We start from the raw sequence: 16,004 nt of genomic DNA, 5'->3' as shown, positions 1-16,004 counted from the left end.
GTCTCTGCTTTCTAATATGCTTTCTAGGTTGGTCATACTCATTGGAAAAGACTCTGATGCTGGGAGGGGTTGGGGGCAGGAGGAGAAGGGGACGACAGAGGATGAGATGTCTGGATGGCGTCACCGACTCAATGGACATGAGTTTGAGCAAGCTCCTGGAGTTGGTGATGGACAAGGAAGCCTGGTGTGCTGCAGTCCATGGGAACTCTGGGAGTTGGTGATGGACAGGGAGGCCTGGCATGCTGCAATTCATGGGGTCACAAAGAGTCGGACACGACTGAGTGACTGAACTGAACTGAACTGAACTAGGTTGGTCATAGCTTTTCTTCCAAGGAGCAAGCATCTTTTAACTTCATGGCTGCAGTCACTGTCTGCATTAATTTTGGAGCCCCCCAAAATAAAGTCTGTCACTATTTCCATTGTTGCAGAATTCTCAGTTCCTGATCAAGGAAGGACAACTCTACCCACTGCAGGAGCCCTGGGTCATTGCTCCTGGCCAGAGGGAATGTGAAGCTCAGGCCAGGTCCTGGGATTCCTGGCAGCCCAGGAGAGAATGATAAGAGAGGGGGATGCAGAATTGGGAAGTTGTTCAAAACAAGGGAGAGAGAGGAGCAGATTTATAACTAAGAGATAAAGTTAAAGATAGGATAGGATGGGTTAGCGGGAGGAATGCCATTGTTACAAGATGGAGAATGGAAGACAGTGAAGCCCAAGGCAGAGGAAGCGACCACACAGCACTCAGAGCCCGCCGGTGCCAGTGGCTCATTGTTACTAGTCATCACGGGTCCTTAGGGAGCTGACTGCACAAAAACCTGCATCTGGGCCTTGCAGGCTGTCTGCTCCAGGGCTCACGTGCTTGGCCACAGGGAAGATACAGCCTCTGGAATGGTGGTTTGAATGCTAACCTCCAAAACATTTTTGCAGAGTGCAGGCCTGGCTGGCACAGGGGCTGTTTCCAAAGTATTTGAGATGCAGAGCATCAGCCTCGCACACAGTGGCAGTTCAAGGAAGGAGGCTTCCAGCTTCAGTACCCTTCAAGCTCTTCCCTCCTTCCTCGTGACTCACCGCAGGGCCCAGGGAGAAGTCAAGTAGAAAATAAAGACCAGTGGGAGAGCCTCCCTGACCTGGGTGTCAGGAGGTCCCTGCAGCAGGTGGGCCGTTTAGGGTTCAGTACAGTTCCAATATTTTGGTCACCTGATGTGAAGAGCCGAATCATTGGAAAAGACCCTGATGCTGGGAAAGATTGAAGGCAAAAGGAGAAGGGGGCAAGAGAGGATGAGATGGTTGCTTGGCATCACTAATTCAATGGACACGAACTTAGGCAAACTCTGGGAGATGGTGAGGGACAGGGAGGCCTGATGTGCTGCAGTCCATGGGTTTGCAGTTGGACATGACTTAGTGACTGAACAACAGTCACCACAGAATCGCTAGCAGTGGTCAGTTCTTTTACAACACAGATCTTGGGGTGACTACCTACCCAGCCCCATCACCTCTGCTCCATACTCCCCAATAAACTGTTTGGTTAATGACTCAAATTGGTCCTAGGCATAGAAGTCATGGTGGTGGTGTTGGAATACCTAAGGTTGCAGAGCACTGTTGGATACTAACTGAATTCCTTTATGTGGTCTGGATGGAAGAACTCCCATGATACCAGGTGTATTCATTTCCTGTTGCTATTGTAACAAATTACCATATATGTAGCAGTTTAAACAACATAGTTTATTACCTTCCAGTCTGCAGGTTAAAAGCTGTCGGGGGTGGAGAAGGGGGTGTCTTACGGAGAAGGGGGTGTCTTACGGAGAAGGGGGTGTCTTACTGGACTGAAGTGTCAGCAAGGCTGGGTTCCTCTCCGGGGACTCTAGTAGAGAGTTCCTTCTCCAGCTTCTAGAGGCTGCCCACACTTCCTGGTTTACGGCCTCTTCCTCCATCCTCAAAGTCAATGAAATTGCATCTCTCTGCCTTCCTTTTGCAAACACATCATCCTTTAAGTCTTATTCTTCTGCCTCCTCCTACTTTTAAGGACACTTGTGGTTACACTGGATAATCCAGGATAATCTATTTTACGATCATCTTAAAACAGCAACCTTAATTGCAGTTAGCAACCTTGATTCCATCTGCAACCTTAATTCTCCTTTGCCAGGTAACCTAATACATTTATAGGGGATTAAGTGTATTATGGAATTATATGTATTAGGGAACACCCTATTACTTATGGGGATTAAGAACAGGGACTTCCCTGATGGTCCAGTGGTTAAGACTTCATCTCCCAAAGGAAAAATTAAAAAAGATTCCACCTCCCAATGCAGGGGGAGTGGGTCCCATCCCAGGTTGGGAAGCTAAAATCCCACATGTCTTGTGGCAAAAAAAAACAAAAAAACAAAAAAACCCCAAACCATAAAACAGGAGCAATATTGTAACAAATTTAATAAAGTTTTTTTAAAAAATGGTTCACATAAAAAAAATCTTAAAGAGCATTATTTAAAAAATATTTGGGGGTGGGGGCATTATTCTGCCTACCACACCATGGCCCCAGTCAGAATTCTGGTCAAAACCTTGAGAGCTACGAAGGAAGAGATCTGCCATTTACTGAGTGCCTACGATGTGTCAGACGGTAAAATAGGTGCTTTATAGATTGTCTCATTCAGTCTCCCAGCATTCAAGCCCTAATTTATGAGTGAGAATATGCTGACTCACAGAGGCTTAGTCACATAGCTGGGGACTGTGGGATTCTGTCTGTATGTCCTTCAGTCCGTGCTACCTTCTGCCACCCTTTGTTTCTTCCAAACAGGCCCAGAGGATTCAAAATGAAGTGTACCTAGGGATGATGGACAAAAAACACAGTAAGAAGTCACCTCTGAACTTGAAGCCAAGGAGAATCAACTTAGATGAGAGGGACAACCAGAAGCGGTGACTCATCCCAAGAGAACTGGTGCCTGTTGGGCTGCTGACAATAGAAGGCCATGGGGCTAGGGGGCAGGCCTGGAGACCCATCTGCTCAGAGAGCTGTCATTTGCTCGGTTGATTTATAATTTGCCTGGCGTAGAGCTGCCTCGAGAGAGTGATCAAAGCAGGATCTGAGTCATAAGAATGTCTCAGTTTTTTATCCAGCCCTCTCTAAAGGGAGGGCACACGTGTCATGACACAGACTGGAGCAATCTTCCTGTCCTGGCCTTCATGGCTCCAAAGCCTGGCTGGAACAGCCTCAACACCTCCTTCTTTGTGCTCCGATTCTGTTTGCACCAAGTAACTTTCTGCCTGATTTAGTCTTTTATAGCTGATTGGCTGTCCTCCAAAACCGTGATTTTAATCCTCAGCCAGGTCCTGATGACTGCAAATCGAACCTCTGACTCAGTCTAAGTTGGCCTCGTCTCCCATTCCTTTCACTGACCCTCCAAACCTTCACCCCCCTCTGCAGGCCGCCATTCCCATCTGTCTGGGGCCCCTTCCTCTCAGGGGACCATGGCACCTCCTACTCCCACTGAGAAATGGACCAGTTTTCTTCTCCCAACTTCTCTATTTCTCCCCACCTCTTTTCAGCTTCTAGATTGTTGTTTTTCTTACTTCTGATGTTTTCCTGAATTTTAGTTTGGAGCTTTTGCATTCTCTTTCTATTGTAGTGGTTATCCCAGAGTTGTAACATATCTCCTTTACCTCTTTAACTGATCAAAGTCTGAAGTTTCTCAATACCTTTCCTTGTTCCTGTGTGAGCTGAATTCCTTCCTAAAACACACACACACATGCACACATACACACACACACACACACACACACACAGCTTGAGAGTTGTGCATGGGGCTCTGTCCCAGACCTCAAAATCAAGTGGTGACACTGATAAAGATTCCTCAGGGAGTGAATTTACTGGAGAGTTTACTCTGTTGATATCTTATGTCTTTCTTCCCCAAGCAGGGCCACTGAAACAGGATTCAGTTCCCTGTCACTACCTCTGATTCCTGCTAGTCCTTTCTCTTTGATGCTAAGTGTGCTAATTTTCCAGGGCCGCTGCAACAAAGCACCAGAGACAGGATCACTTAAAACAAAAGGAATTGGGACTTCCTCAGTAGCCCATCACTCCTGGTGGCTCAGACAATAAGGCATCTGCCTGTAATTCAGGAGACCCGGATTCTATCCCTGGGTTGGGAAAAGCCCCTGGAGAAGGGAGTGGCTGCCCACTCCAGTATTCTTGCCTGGAGAATTCCATGGACAGAGGAGCCTGGCGGGCTGCAGTCCATGGGGTCGCAGAGTCGGACACGACTGAGGGACCTTCACTTTCTCTTCTGGTAGTCCAGTGGTGGGGAAACTTGTCTGCCAGTGCAGGGAACATGGGTTGGATCCCTGGTTCAGGAGGATTCCACATGCTGAGGGGCAGCTGAGCCCTGCGCCACAACTCCTAAAGTCCACGTGCCCTAGAGCCCCTGCTCTTCAAGAGAAGCCTCTGCAAGGAGAAGCCCAAGCACGGCAGCTAGAGAGTGGTCCCCATTTGCGCCAAGTAGAGAAAGTCCATGCATAGCCAAGAAGACCCAGTGCAGCCACAGATTAAATTCAAAAACCAAAACCGAAAAGGGACGAGAATTTATGCTCTCCCAGTTCTGGGGACTTAAGTCCGAGATCATGGTGCCGGTAGGGTGGTTCCTCCTATGGGCGGTGAGCGAGGCTCCGTTCCGTGCCTCTCTCTTAGCCTCGAGCAGTTTGCTGGCGACCTTCTGGGGTCCTTGACCTGCAGAAGCATCACCTTGATTGTGGCTTTATCTGGCTTCTCCCTGTGTGTGTGTGTCTGTGTCCAAACTTCTCCTTATTATAAGGACACCAGTTATTGTGGATTAGGACAATGATCTCATCTCAACTAAGTTAACTAGTTCCATCTGCCACAACCTCCAAACAAGGTCACATTCTGAGGTTCTGAGGATTAGGACTTCAATATATGAATTTGGGAGGGACACAGTTCAACTCATTATACTATTATAGTACATGATAAGCATAATAGGTTAAACTATAATAAGTATATTGATTCTTTCTAATGCATTGTGAAAAAATTCTCTATCTGATGGGTGCTTTTGAACATAGGGTTTAACCTCAGTGGTACTAATAAAGTACATTTTTTCCCCAGCTTTATTGAGATATAATTGACATATAACATAAACCAACATAACATACAAGTGTAAGGTGTACAACATGATTTGATATATGTATATATTACAAGATGATTACCAAAATAAGATTAGTTAACATGTTAATCTAATCATACAGTTAACTTTTTTTGTGGTGAGAACTTGATCTGCTCTCTTCGTAACTCTCAATTATATAATATGGTATTGTTAACTATGTAGTCATGAAGATATAGATTAAATCCCCATAGCTTAATCATTGTATAACTGGAACTTTGAAATTTACTTCCCACCCCCACCCATGACAATTCCCAATCTACTCTCTGTTCCTATGGATTCAGTGTCTTTTTTAGATTCCACATGTAAATGAGATCATACAATGTTTGTCTTTAGATGAGTTATTTCACTTAGCATAATACCCCCAAGAATTATACATGTCACAAATCGTAGGATTTCTCCCTTTTTATGACTGAATAATATTCCATGTGTATATATATATAAACATACTACATTTTTATCCATTCATCTAGCAATATAATTTTACTGTTTCCATATCTTGACTATTGTGAGTAATACCACAGTGAACAAGGGTGCGGATATCTCTTCAAGACAGTGATTTCATTTCCTTCAGCTCTATAACCATAAGTGGAATTGCTGGAATATATGGTAGTTCTAGTCTCAATATTTTGAGGAACCTCCATACTGTTTTCCTGACTGGCTGCATTAATCTACGGTCCCATGTGTTACCTTTTTCTACATCCTCACCAACATTTTTAAAAAAATAATAGCCATTCTGACAGGTGTGAGGTGATACCTCATTGTGGTTTTGATTTGCATTTTCCTGATAATTAGTGATGTTGAGCCCCTTTTCATGTACCTGTTGGCCATTTGGGAAAATGTCTGTTTAGATCTTGTGCCCATTTTTAAATTGGGTTGTGTTTTCACTATTAAGCTATGTGAAATCCTTATATATTTTAGATATTAACCCTTTTTCAGATACATGATTTGCAAATATCTTCTCTCATTCTGTAGGTTGCCTTTTCATGTTACTGATATTTTCCTTTGTTCTGCAGAAGAATTTTAGCTTGATGTCATCTCTATTTTTGCTTTTATTGCTTGTGCTTATGCTGTCAAATGCAAAACATTATAATGAAGACTCATGTCAAGGAGCTTTCCTCCCATGTTTTCTTATAGGAGATTTACAGTTTCAGATCTTACATTGAAGGCTTTAATCCATTTCAAATTTTGCGAGTGAAGTAAATCTGGGGTCCAGTTTCATTCTTTTGCATGTGGATATCCAGTTCTCCCCCAATATCATTTACTGAAGAATTTTTTTCCCTAATAAGGCATAATATTTTAGTTTATGCCAGGGCTTCTGCACCCAGCTGGCCTGCATTACTGCCTCACACCTGGTCTGGGAAAATAGATTGCCTTTCATCAAGGGCCAGGTGTGCATTCTTCCCCTGCGGGGACTCTGTTCTTGAAGGTCAGCTGCATTTCATGGAGCACATCCTCCCTCCAGGGCCTGTCTCAGGATGGCAGTTACAAGCCGCCATATGGGCTTTCCCCGAGGTCTATTTTATTAGGTACACCTGCCTTAAATATGCGTCTGTTTCCTTCTTCCAAATTCACCTGTGGGAAAGTGTCTTTCTTAGGGTTGAATGATAGGGCGTCTCAGTCCCTGAATTTTGAGGGGCACTGGAACTGGGATGGACACCCATCCCTCACCTCTGACGCGGGGGGAGGAGATTGCAGCAGCGTGCTTCTCCCTGCCCGCATTGTTCAGTTAGCTAGGAAACGCCTTTCTACAGTTCTAAAAACTCTGCAGATTGTGAGATCAGTTTCATAGTGGCTTTTAAGAAGGAGAGGGACTTCCCTGGTGGTCCAGTGGCTGAGTCCATGCTCCCAATGGAGGGGGCCTGGGATCGATCCCTGGCTGGGAAACTAGATTGCCCATGTGGCAGCTAAGAGTTCAAATGCTGCAACTAAGGTGTGGTGCAGCCAAATACATTTTCTTTTTTAAAAAGAGGAGACGTTGAGCAGATTAAATGTGACATCAATTTAAAAATATACTTTAATTTCAGAAACAGAAATGTGCTATTTGGGACTCAAGCTGTACACTATTTCTTTTTGTTTTTAATTGAAATTCAGTTCAGTCGCTCAGTTATGTCCAACTCTTTGTGACCCCATGAACTGCAGTTCTTTGGCACTTGGCTTTCATTATTGAAGTATAGTTGATGTATAATATTTATATAAATTACAGGTGTACAACATAGTGATTCACAATTTTTAAAGATTATACTACATTTATAGTTATTGTAAAATATTGGCCATATTCCCTGTGTTGAGCAGTATGTCCTTGTAGCTTATTTTGTACATAATAGTACCAGTTAAGTCCCTACCTTTCCCTTATATAGCCTCTCCCCGCTTCTCCCCATAACTACTAATTTATTCTCTATATCTGTGAGTCTGTTTCATTTTTGTTATATTTACTAGTTTGCTGTATTTTTTAGATCCTACATATATCATACAGTTATTTTTCTCTCTGTGACTTATTTCACTTAGCATAATGCCCTCCAAGTCCATCTGTGTTGTTGTAAATGGCAAAATTTTATTCTTTTTTGTGACTGAGTAGTATTCCTTTCCATATGCAAATATACATACACATACATACACACATCTTATTTAACCATTCATCTATTGATAGACATTTAGGTTGCTTGGCAATTGTAAATAATGTGACTATGAACATTGGGTGCATGTATCTTTTTGAATTAATATTGTCAGGGTTTTTTGGATATATACCCAGGTGTGGAACTGCTGAGTCGTATGGTAGTTCTGATTTTGGTGTTCTGAGAAACTTCCATACTGTTTTCCACAATGGCTGCACCAATCTACATTCCCACTAACAGTGTACGATGGTTTCCTTTTCTCCTCATTCTTGCCAACATTTGTCATTTGCCTTGTTTTTGATGAAAGGCATTCTAACAGGTGTGAAGTGATATCTCGTTGTGATTTTGATTTGCATTTCCCTGATGATTAGAGTTGCTGAGCATCTTTTCGTGTACTTGTTGGCCATCTGCATTTCCTCTTTGGAAAAAATGTCCATTCAGATCTTCTGTCCATTTGTCAGTCGGGTTGTTTGCTTCTCTGTTATTGAGTAGTGTGAGCTTTTGGAAATTAAACCCTTGTCAGTCATATCACCTGCAGTTATTTCCTCCCTGTCCATCGGTTGTCTTTTCATTTGTTTATAGTTTCCTTTGCTGTGTAAAAGCTTGTACATTTGATTAGGTCCCATTTGTTTATTTTTGCCTTTATTTCTGTTGCTTAGGGAGACTTAGTGAAGAAGACATTGGTATGGTTTATGCCAGAGAATGTTTTGCCTATGTCCTCTTCTAAGTATCATACTGTTTTGATTACTGTAGCTTTGTAGTATAGCCTGAAATCAGGGAGTGTGATTCCTTTAGCTTTGTTTATTTTTCAAGATTGTTTTGGCTATTCATGGTCTTTTGTGTTGCCATACAAAATTTTAAAATTATTTGTTCTAGTTCTGTGAAAAATACTGTTGGTATTTTGATAGGGATTGCATTGAACCTTTAGATTGCCTTGGCTATCTAAAGTAGTATGGCTATTTTAACGATATTAACTCTTCTAATACAAGAACATGGTATATCTTTCCATCTGCTCATGTCGTGTTCAATTTGTTTCATCCTTATCTTGTAGTTTTTTGGCTACAGGTCTTTTACCTCCTGAGGTAAGTTTATTTCTAGGTATTTTATTCTTTTTGATGTAATAGTAAATGGGATAATTTCCTTAGTTTCTCTTTCATTGTCAGTGTATAAAAGGCAATATTTTTATATTAATTTTGTATCTGGCAAGTTTACCGAATTCATTAAAGAGCTATAGTAGTTTTCCAGGGCCATCTTTAGGATTTTCTGTGTATAGCATCATATCAAGATGTACACTATTTCTCAGTGTCTTCTAAATGCTGGTACTAAAAGTATAGTGTAGAGCAAGTGAGACACAGTTTCTGCCTTTATGGGAAATATCCTCTAACACCGGAGACAAACAGTAGCCAAGTCATTAGTAAAATAGACACAAATGTGCAAAGGGCTTTGAACTTGAAATCCAAGAAACCCTGTGGTATGGACATTTTTGAGTTCACCACTTTATCTCCTTTGCCACTTATTACATGCCTGAAGAGTGGGGCCCAACCTCACTTTCCTTTTTCTCCTTTTCTTTCTTCTACTTGTTGCCAGCGTCTTGTGTTAGCACTCACTATAGCCAGTGAGTGCTAACACAAGCCACTCATCATGCCCAGTTCTGTACTTGCATGTAATTTAAGTGTTTGTTCAGTGGGATTGAAAATAAGATGTCAAGCTTCTTTGGGGCGGGGACAGCCTCATCGGTCTGTGATCCCCACTACCGGGGCTGTCAGCTAATGCATCCAGTGATCCCTGTCCACTGAAAGAATGTCCAGGAGTCACCCTCCACTTCCCTTTGTGGAAGGTCAGCTAGCATGTGGTAAGGCACCTCCTAAGTGTCCAGCCTGCTCTAGCTGCTTTATTAGATGAGGAAACTGACCTTTAGAGAAGTAACTTAACTCAAGATCATTTAACAAATAGGTGAAGGGCTTGGACCCCAGCTCTGTTTGACGGCAAAGCCAGTTCTCATGACGTCTCATCGTCAGACATAAGAGGCCAAGGAAAATGTGGTGAATCTGAATCTGATTCCTTTTGAAAATCCCAAGAGGCTTTTCTGCTCATCACCAAACTCTGTTTCTGTTACCAGCAGGGATTATTTTCTGTCTGTCTCAATATCTCCTTTTCACTCAGGCTAATCTTCCTGCTTTCTTGAAGACTCTTGATTAAATTTTCCAAGGAAATACCTTCCTGCATTCTCTTCTTTCAGTACACATACTGGAACATCCAAGCCCCAGAAATAGAGGCTGGAGTTTATTCCTTGTGGCTGTAGGTAAATTTACTTATGACTGAGAGAATAGTAGTGGGTCATCCTGAGCCAGTTATTTGATATAATTCAAAGTTATGGGATTTTCCAGATTTAATCCAAAGGTCCTCAGATCTCACTGGCCTCTTGGTACAGAGAGGCTCACAGGAAGAACAAAGAGCATATTTCACTGCTTCTCACCACCACTTACTTGTTCTCTCAGCCCCCCAGCCCTTTACCATCTCCCAAAGGATTTCAGGGAGTCCTCAGGGTAGGACTAGCCAGCTGCTATTCTGCTAAGATGGGGTCCTATTTTTGTTTGGGATTTTCTTTTTACTTTTTGTTTTAGAAACTGCCCCCTCACTTGCTGTCCCCACCCTCCCCACACACAGACACCCATATCCCGCGCAGGCACTGGCATATCTTCCAGGCACCTTTATTTTTGCAACTGGGCATCACTGTCACTTCTGGTGGGCACTGACGTCCCCCTTTAGTTATTGCCATAACCACTGAGACTCTAAAGCAGTGGTTCTCAACCAGGTAATTCACCCAGCTTCCAGGATCTAATGCCTGATGATCTGAGGCTGAGCTGACGTCATGATAATAGAAATGGAGTGCACAGTAAATGTGATGACTTGAGTGATCCCGAAATCATCTCCACCCCATCCCCCCATGCGTAAAAAACTGTCTTCCACGAAACCCAGATCCTGGTGCCAAAACGGCTGGGGACTACCCATGGACAGAGAAGCCTGGCGGGCCGTAGTCCGTGGGGTTGCAGAGAGTCCGGCACAACTGAGTAACTAAGCACAGCTCCGCCCTGGGAACAAGATCTGGAGACATTTTGGAATGTCACCACTAGGGGGCGGGTGGTGTAGGCATCTAGAGGGTAGAGGCCAGGGGTGTGCCGAACACCCTGCAGTGCTCAGGACAGTCCCAACAGGCAGAGATTATCCATCCCCAAAGGGCATAGTACTGAGTTTGAGAAACTCTGCTCTAGTGGATGTCCAGGATGAGCAGAGTTATATTACAAAGTAGGAAAGAAGACTTCTCTCCCCTTTTTGTGTTATGTTGTAGTTTGAGAGGGGGCCCCCCTGTAGTGTGGTTTGTACCCTATGAGTTAAGATAAGATTTTGACCAGCAGCTTTCTTAATTTTTGCTTGTGCTCCCTGGGGTCAGGTTGTGGCCAGAAGACGGAGCTCAGGGATAAAGGATGAATTCTTTTTTTTTTGCTCCTCTCCTCCCCTCGAGCCGTGAGGCTTGGCTCTTCTGCTTCCTAGGTGACGCCCACTGGGCCTGGCTCCTCTCCCCTTAGGGCAAGTTATTTTGGGGAGGATAATACACATATGCTGCTAGTTGCCCCCCCGCACTGGTTTGCCCTGACATGTCTGAACTCCAGTGCAGATCCTAGCTCAAACAAGAGAGAATCTTTTATGAGTTAGTGTCCAGGTACTGCAGAACTTAAGTACTTTTGAAGTGTAAAGCTTGTGGTCTACACTATGAGTCAGTTAGGACACTTTTGGCGGCAAGTAATAAAAATAATCAACATCTACCAAGATAAAACTTTAAGCAAAAGAAAGGACTGTGGGGGATTTCCCTGGCAGTCCAGTGGTTAAGACTCCAAACTTCCAATGCACAGGGCACGGGTTAGATCCCCAACCAGAGGGCTAAGGTCTCACATGTTGCATAGCACAGACAAAAAAATATAAATAAAATAAACTGTTCTGCCCTTCTCCCCCCACGAAAAAAATAGTAGGGGGAACACTGTATTGGTTCAGGTAACAGAAATGCCAAGTGTAGGACTGTCTGGGGGTGAGGCTGGGTTCAAGGCTCATGTGATGTCAGGGACCCCGTGTCTCCCTCTCCACGTCTTAAGTCCCTTCTTCTGTGTGGGCTCCATTCTCAGAAAGTGTTTTCCCTAGGACTGGCACAGCCCAATGTCAAAGCTCCCAGAGTCCAGCCCAGTGGGAAAAAGAGCCTCTTCGGTTAACTCCTGCTAATGGGTTCTGAGGGAGAAGGCAATGGTAACCCACTCCAGTACTCTTGCCTAGAGAATCCCATGGACGGAGGAGCCTGGTAGGCTGCAGTCCATGAGGTTGTGAAGATTCGGACATGACTGAGCGACTTCACTTTCACTTTTCACTTTCATGCATTGGAGAAGGCAATGGCACCCCACTCCAGTACTCTTGCCTGGAGAATCCCAGGAACGGCGGAGCCTGGTGGGCTGCCATCTATGGGGTCACACAGAGTCAGACACAACTGAGGCGACTTAGCAGCAATGGGTTCTGAGAGTTACTGACCTGGGTCATGTGATGCCCCTGAGCCAATCACATGGTCCCTGAGAATGTAGAGTGCTGACTGGCTTTGCCCTTGATCTCTAACTCAGATCTTTAACTCAGATCTCTAACTCAGATCTCTAACTGGGTGATCTTAACTCAGATCACCCAGTCTGAATTTGGGAGGGTGAGGTTGCTGGGGAAAAAAGTACTGAAGTAGTGGGGGACAAGCCCACTGCAGTGGTTTAGAATCTTAGGTTCTATCAAAGGAGCTACAGGGCTACTAGGTAGGTCAGGGAGAGAATCTCTAATGAAGAATATGTCATTTTAAAATGAGAAAGGGTTGATAGTTTTATGCTTAAAACAGATTGGACTGCAGGGCATGGGGAGCATGGGGTCTGGGAAGGTGCAGGGAACTCTATAGTAACCTCTGATAGAAAGGAAATATTGCCTACATGTTCCTCCTGTTACGCTATTTATAGGCTCCTCATTTGACACACTGTGCTCTGCCTCAACCTTTCAATACATGAAATATATAAATGCTGTTTGATATTTGCCTGATTATATGCCATGGTGTATTCAACTGTGATGAACACTTAAACATTTTTCTATATCTTAATTTATTCAGATTTATTCCTAAAATTGCTTGTGAAATCTCACAACTTTATTTTACTAAGCAACTATCTAAAACAGTGTTTCATTAGTTTCTTTTAAAAGCCAAAATGTGGCAATTGAAGTACTTTTAATTTCCATTAGACTTTAAAGTTCAGTTCTTCAACTTCATACCCAAGTGCTATTTTAAGGATATCTTTTAAATAGAAGTCAATTTTAAAGAAAAAAAAAAACACAAAAAACCTTTGTACCTAACTCAGTAGAGTAGGGATGCTTAAAAGAAAGCAACTAGTCCGTGCCTGACATGTGATGGGCTCTCTGTAGATAGAAACTCCTTTCTGATTCTTTTTAATACCTTTAAAAATCCGATAAAGGAAAAGAAATGGACCATATCCACTACAGTTTGCAGAGATTGCGATATTCATGTTTTCCAAGAGGTTATATGACTTAAACCTAAGTTATAGTTTCATTTTAAATAAAGTATGTAATTTAATAATTAAAAATGAATTAGAATTGTGTGCAAATTTGTTCCAAAATTACTGTTATATTTCCCATGGTTTATATAAGAAAAGCATAGTGTTTTTCTTAAAATGAGAGCAAAACTGAAGACGCCAAAGCTTCCTTGAGATCTTTCTTCTTCTCAGGTTAGCAGAGGTAGCTGGGCACAGTGGCAGAATTCACTCCCTGGAGAGAGAGCATCCGAGCTAGGGAGAGAAACCTTTGGCACGCGGAATGAGAAGGAGTCATTCAGTGCTGAGCTGGGTGATGTTGACACCAGGTGTGGATGTTGTTGAGTAAACACAGGTCTCTGTTGCCCCTCACCAGGTTGAAAAGGTGAAGGAGTGAGGGAGACCCCCTGCAGGGAAGAGGTCATCCCCAGCAGTGTCACCGAGGTGGGCATGAGGCTGCACTTACGAGGAACAGGAGGACACCGGCCTGCCTGGAGGATAAGATTGTAGTGAGAACCAAGCCACGTAAGGACTGAGCCCACACGGCTGAGCTCTTTAGAGCCAGCAGAGGTGTTTGGATCTGATGCGGTGTGGCAATGTGATGCGAGGAGGGAAGCCCCGCGTTGGGAAGACTCGTGTTTCTGTCATGATATGAATGTTCTGGACAGTGGTGAGAGACTACAGTCAAGGAGGCCAGCTGTCGCCTTTGCAATCATCTAGAGGAGAGGCGAGCTGGACCCCACCAATGGGAACATAAAAGGACAGTAAAGAGCTACTTGGTAAGATGTATAAAAGGAAGAAATGACAAAGCTTAGTGTCAGACTTGATTATTGGGAAGGAAGGAAAAGGGAAAGGAAATAACTCACAAACATTTTTTAAGACCAGAGGCTAGAAAGTTCATGGGCTCATGACATACAGGACAGAGCCAGGTAGAAGAACTGTATTGAAGGCAACATCAGCTCAGTTTGGACGTGCTGAGTCTAAGGAGACCTGAGCGACTTCCATGTGGAAGAGTTGGACTGCCATCGACACTGCAGGACTGCGGGCATCTCCTCCCGAATCTCTCCCTCCCTTCTCCCCTAACTGTGTCTTGAATCCATCCTGTTCAGCCCATCCCCACCCTACTGTTTGAGTTGAGGTTTTCATCCCCTCCTGCCTTCAGAGAGTATAATAGTCCTAACCAAGTTTCCTTCCTCCAGACTCATCCTCTTTAATCCATCGTCTTCCATGTCATTGAACTTTTCCTCTTATTTCTCATATGCCCATAATTTGGTTTTCCAGATTACTAATTCAGTATGGATCTAGGGAGACTGTAAAGTGTTGTGGTGGATTATGAATGGAACTGCCTTTGCTTATCTCTAAAAAAAATCAAGTAAAGGGTTTAAATTAGTTTCTAATAACTTACAAGTGTTGAACATGATTTCCGTCAGAGTCCCTTGGACTGCAAGGAGATCCAACCGGTCCATTCTAAAGGAGATCAGTCCTGGGTGTTCTTTGGAAGGACTGATGCTAAAGCTGAAACTCCAATACTTTGGCCACCTGATGCGAAGAGTTGATTCATTGGAAAAGACTCTCATGCTGGGAGGGATTGGGGGCAGGAGGAGAAGGGGATGACAGAGGATGAGATGGCTGGATGGCATCACCGACTCGATGGAGATGAGTTTGGGTGAACTCCGGGAGCTGGTGATGGACAGGGAGGCCTGGCATGTTGCAGTTCATGGGGTCACAAAGAGTCGGACACGACTGAGCGACTGAACTGAATTGAACTGAATGTTATTCTGAAACTGGACCACAAGGATGACTTGATTTATAAGAACTGCAGTGATTTCTGTATCTGACTCTCACTAAATGTGAGTACCTGTGGGGCAAAGACTGTAACTATGTGTCTGTGAGATACCAGAGTCCGGTGAAATGTCTGGGCATGTGTGGGTTCAGCAGATACTGGCTGAGGTGAACTGATGGAAGCAGAGGGTTTAGTGTCAGATATGAGTCAAATTGGTGAAGATGGTTGTAGTCTCTGGGAGGAATGACAACGAAAAGCAGGGAAAAGACTTTTAGAGTGGCTGTCTTTTCAGAAATGTATGGACCACCACGTGCTGATTTTTTTTTTTTTAAACAACAGCTACAGAGCTTCCCTGGTGGCTCAGAGGTTAAAGCGTCTGCTTCCAATGTGTCTGCCTCCAATGCGGGAGACCGGGGTTTGATCCCTGGGTCGGGAAGATCCCCTGGAGAAGGAAATGGTAACCCACTCCAGTATTCTTGCCTGGAGAATCCCATGGACAGAGGAGCCTGGCAGGCTACAGTCCACGGGGTCGCAAAGAGTCGGACACGACTGAGCAACTTTGCTTCACTTGACTTCACAGAGCCAGGGGGTCAGTAGTGTGGGGCTTGAGTAAGCCAGTCCCGGGATTGCATCTGTCTAAGGCCCTGCATGCCCTTGGGCTCTTGAAGTTTCCCACAGGGCTACCTACCTTCTTGTATATTATTGAGGTCTGATCCAGACACTCAGGGAAACTTGGAGAAAAATCAGCTTTGATATTGTCTTACAATGAAGAACATCCCTAGAAGGGATTTCGGTTTTTCTCAGACTTCACATCCCTTGGTTCTGTTATGCCAAACTC

At 43.9% G+C, this 16,004-nt stretch overlaps 1 protein-coding gene across 2 annotated transcripts in view; it reads left to right on the top strand.

Annotated features, from left to right (window-relative positions):
- BAALC (BAALC binder of MAP3K1 and KLF4) overlaps positions 1 to 16,004 on the top strand; it is a 92,105-nt gene that overhangs the window by 37,227 nt on the left and 38,874 nt on the right. Inside the window, exon 2 of one of the 2 annotated variants that reach the window (XR_011259045.1) lies at positions 13,760 to 14,162. The exons of the other annotated variant lie outside the window; for it this stretch is intronic. The gene's annotated coding sequence lies outside the window, so the exon portion shown is untranslated. The remainder of the gene's footprint in view (positions 1 to 13,759; positions 14,163 to 16,004) is intronic. 2 annotated transcript variants of the gene reach the window in all.

The sequence above is a fragment of the Ovis canadensis genome, chromosome 9 (genome assembly GCF_042477335.2).
Source record: "Ovis canadensis isolate MfBH-ARS-UI-01 breed Bighorn chromosome 9, ARS-UI_OviCan_v2, whole genome shotgun sequence".
Lineage (NCBI taxonomy): Eukaryota > Metazoa > Chordata > Mammalia > Artiodactyla > Bovidae > Ovis > Ovis canadensis.
Note: the sequence above shows the minus strand (reverse complement) of the source record. Positions and strands in the feature narration are given on the sequence as shown.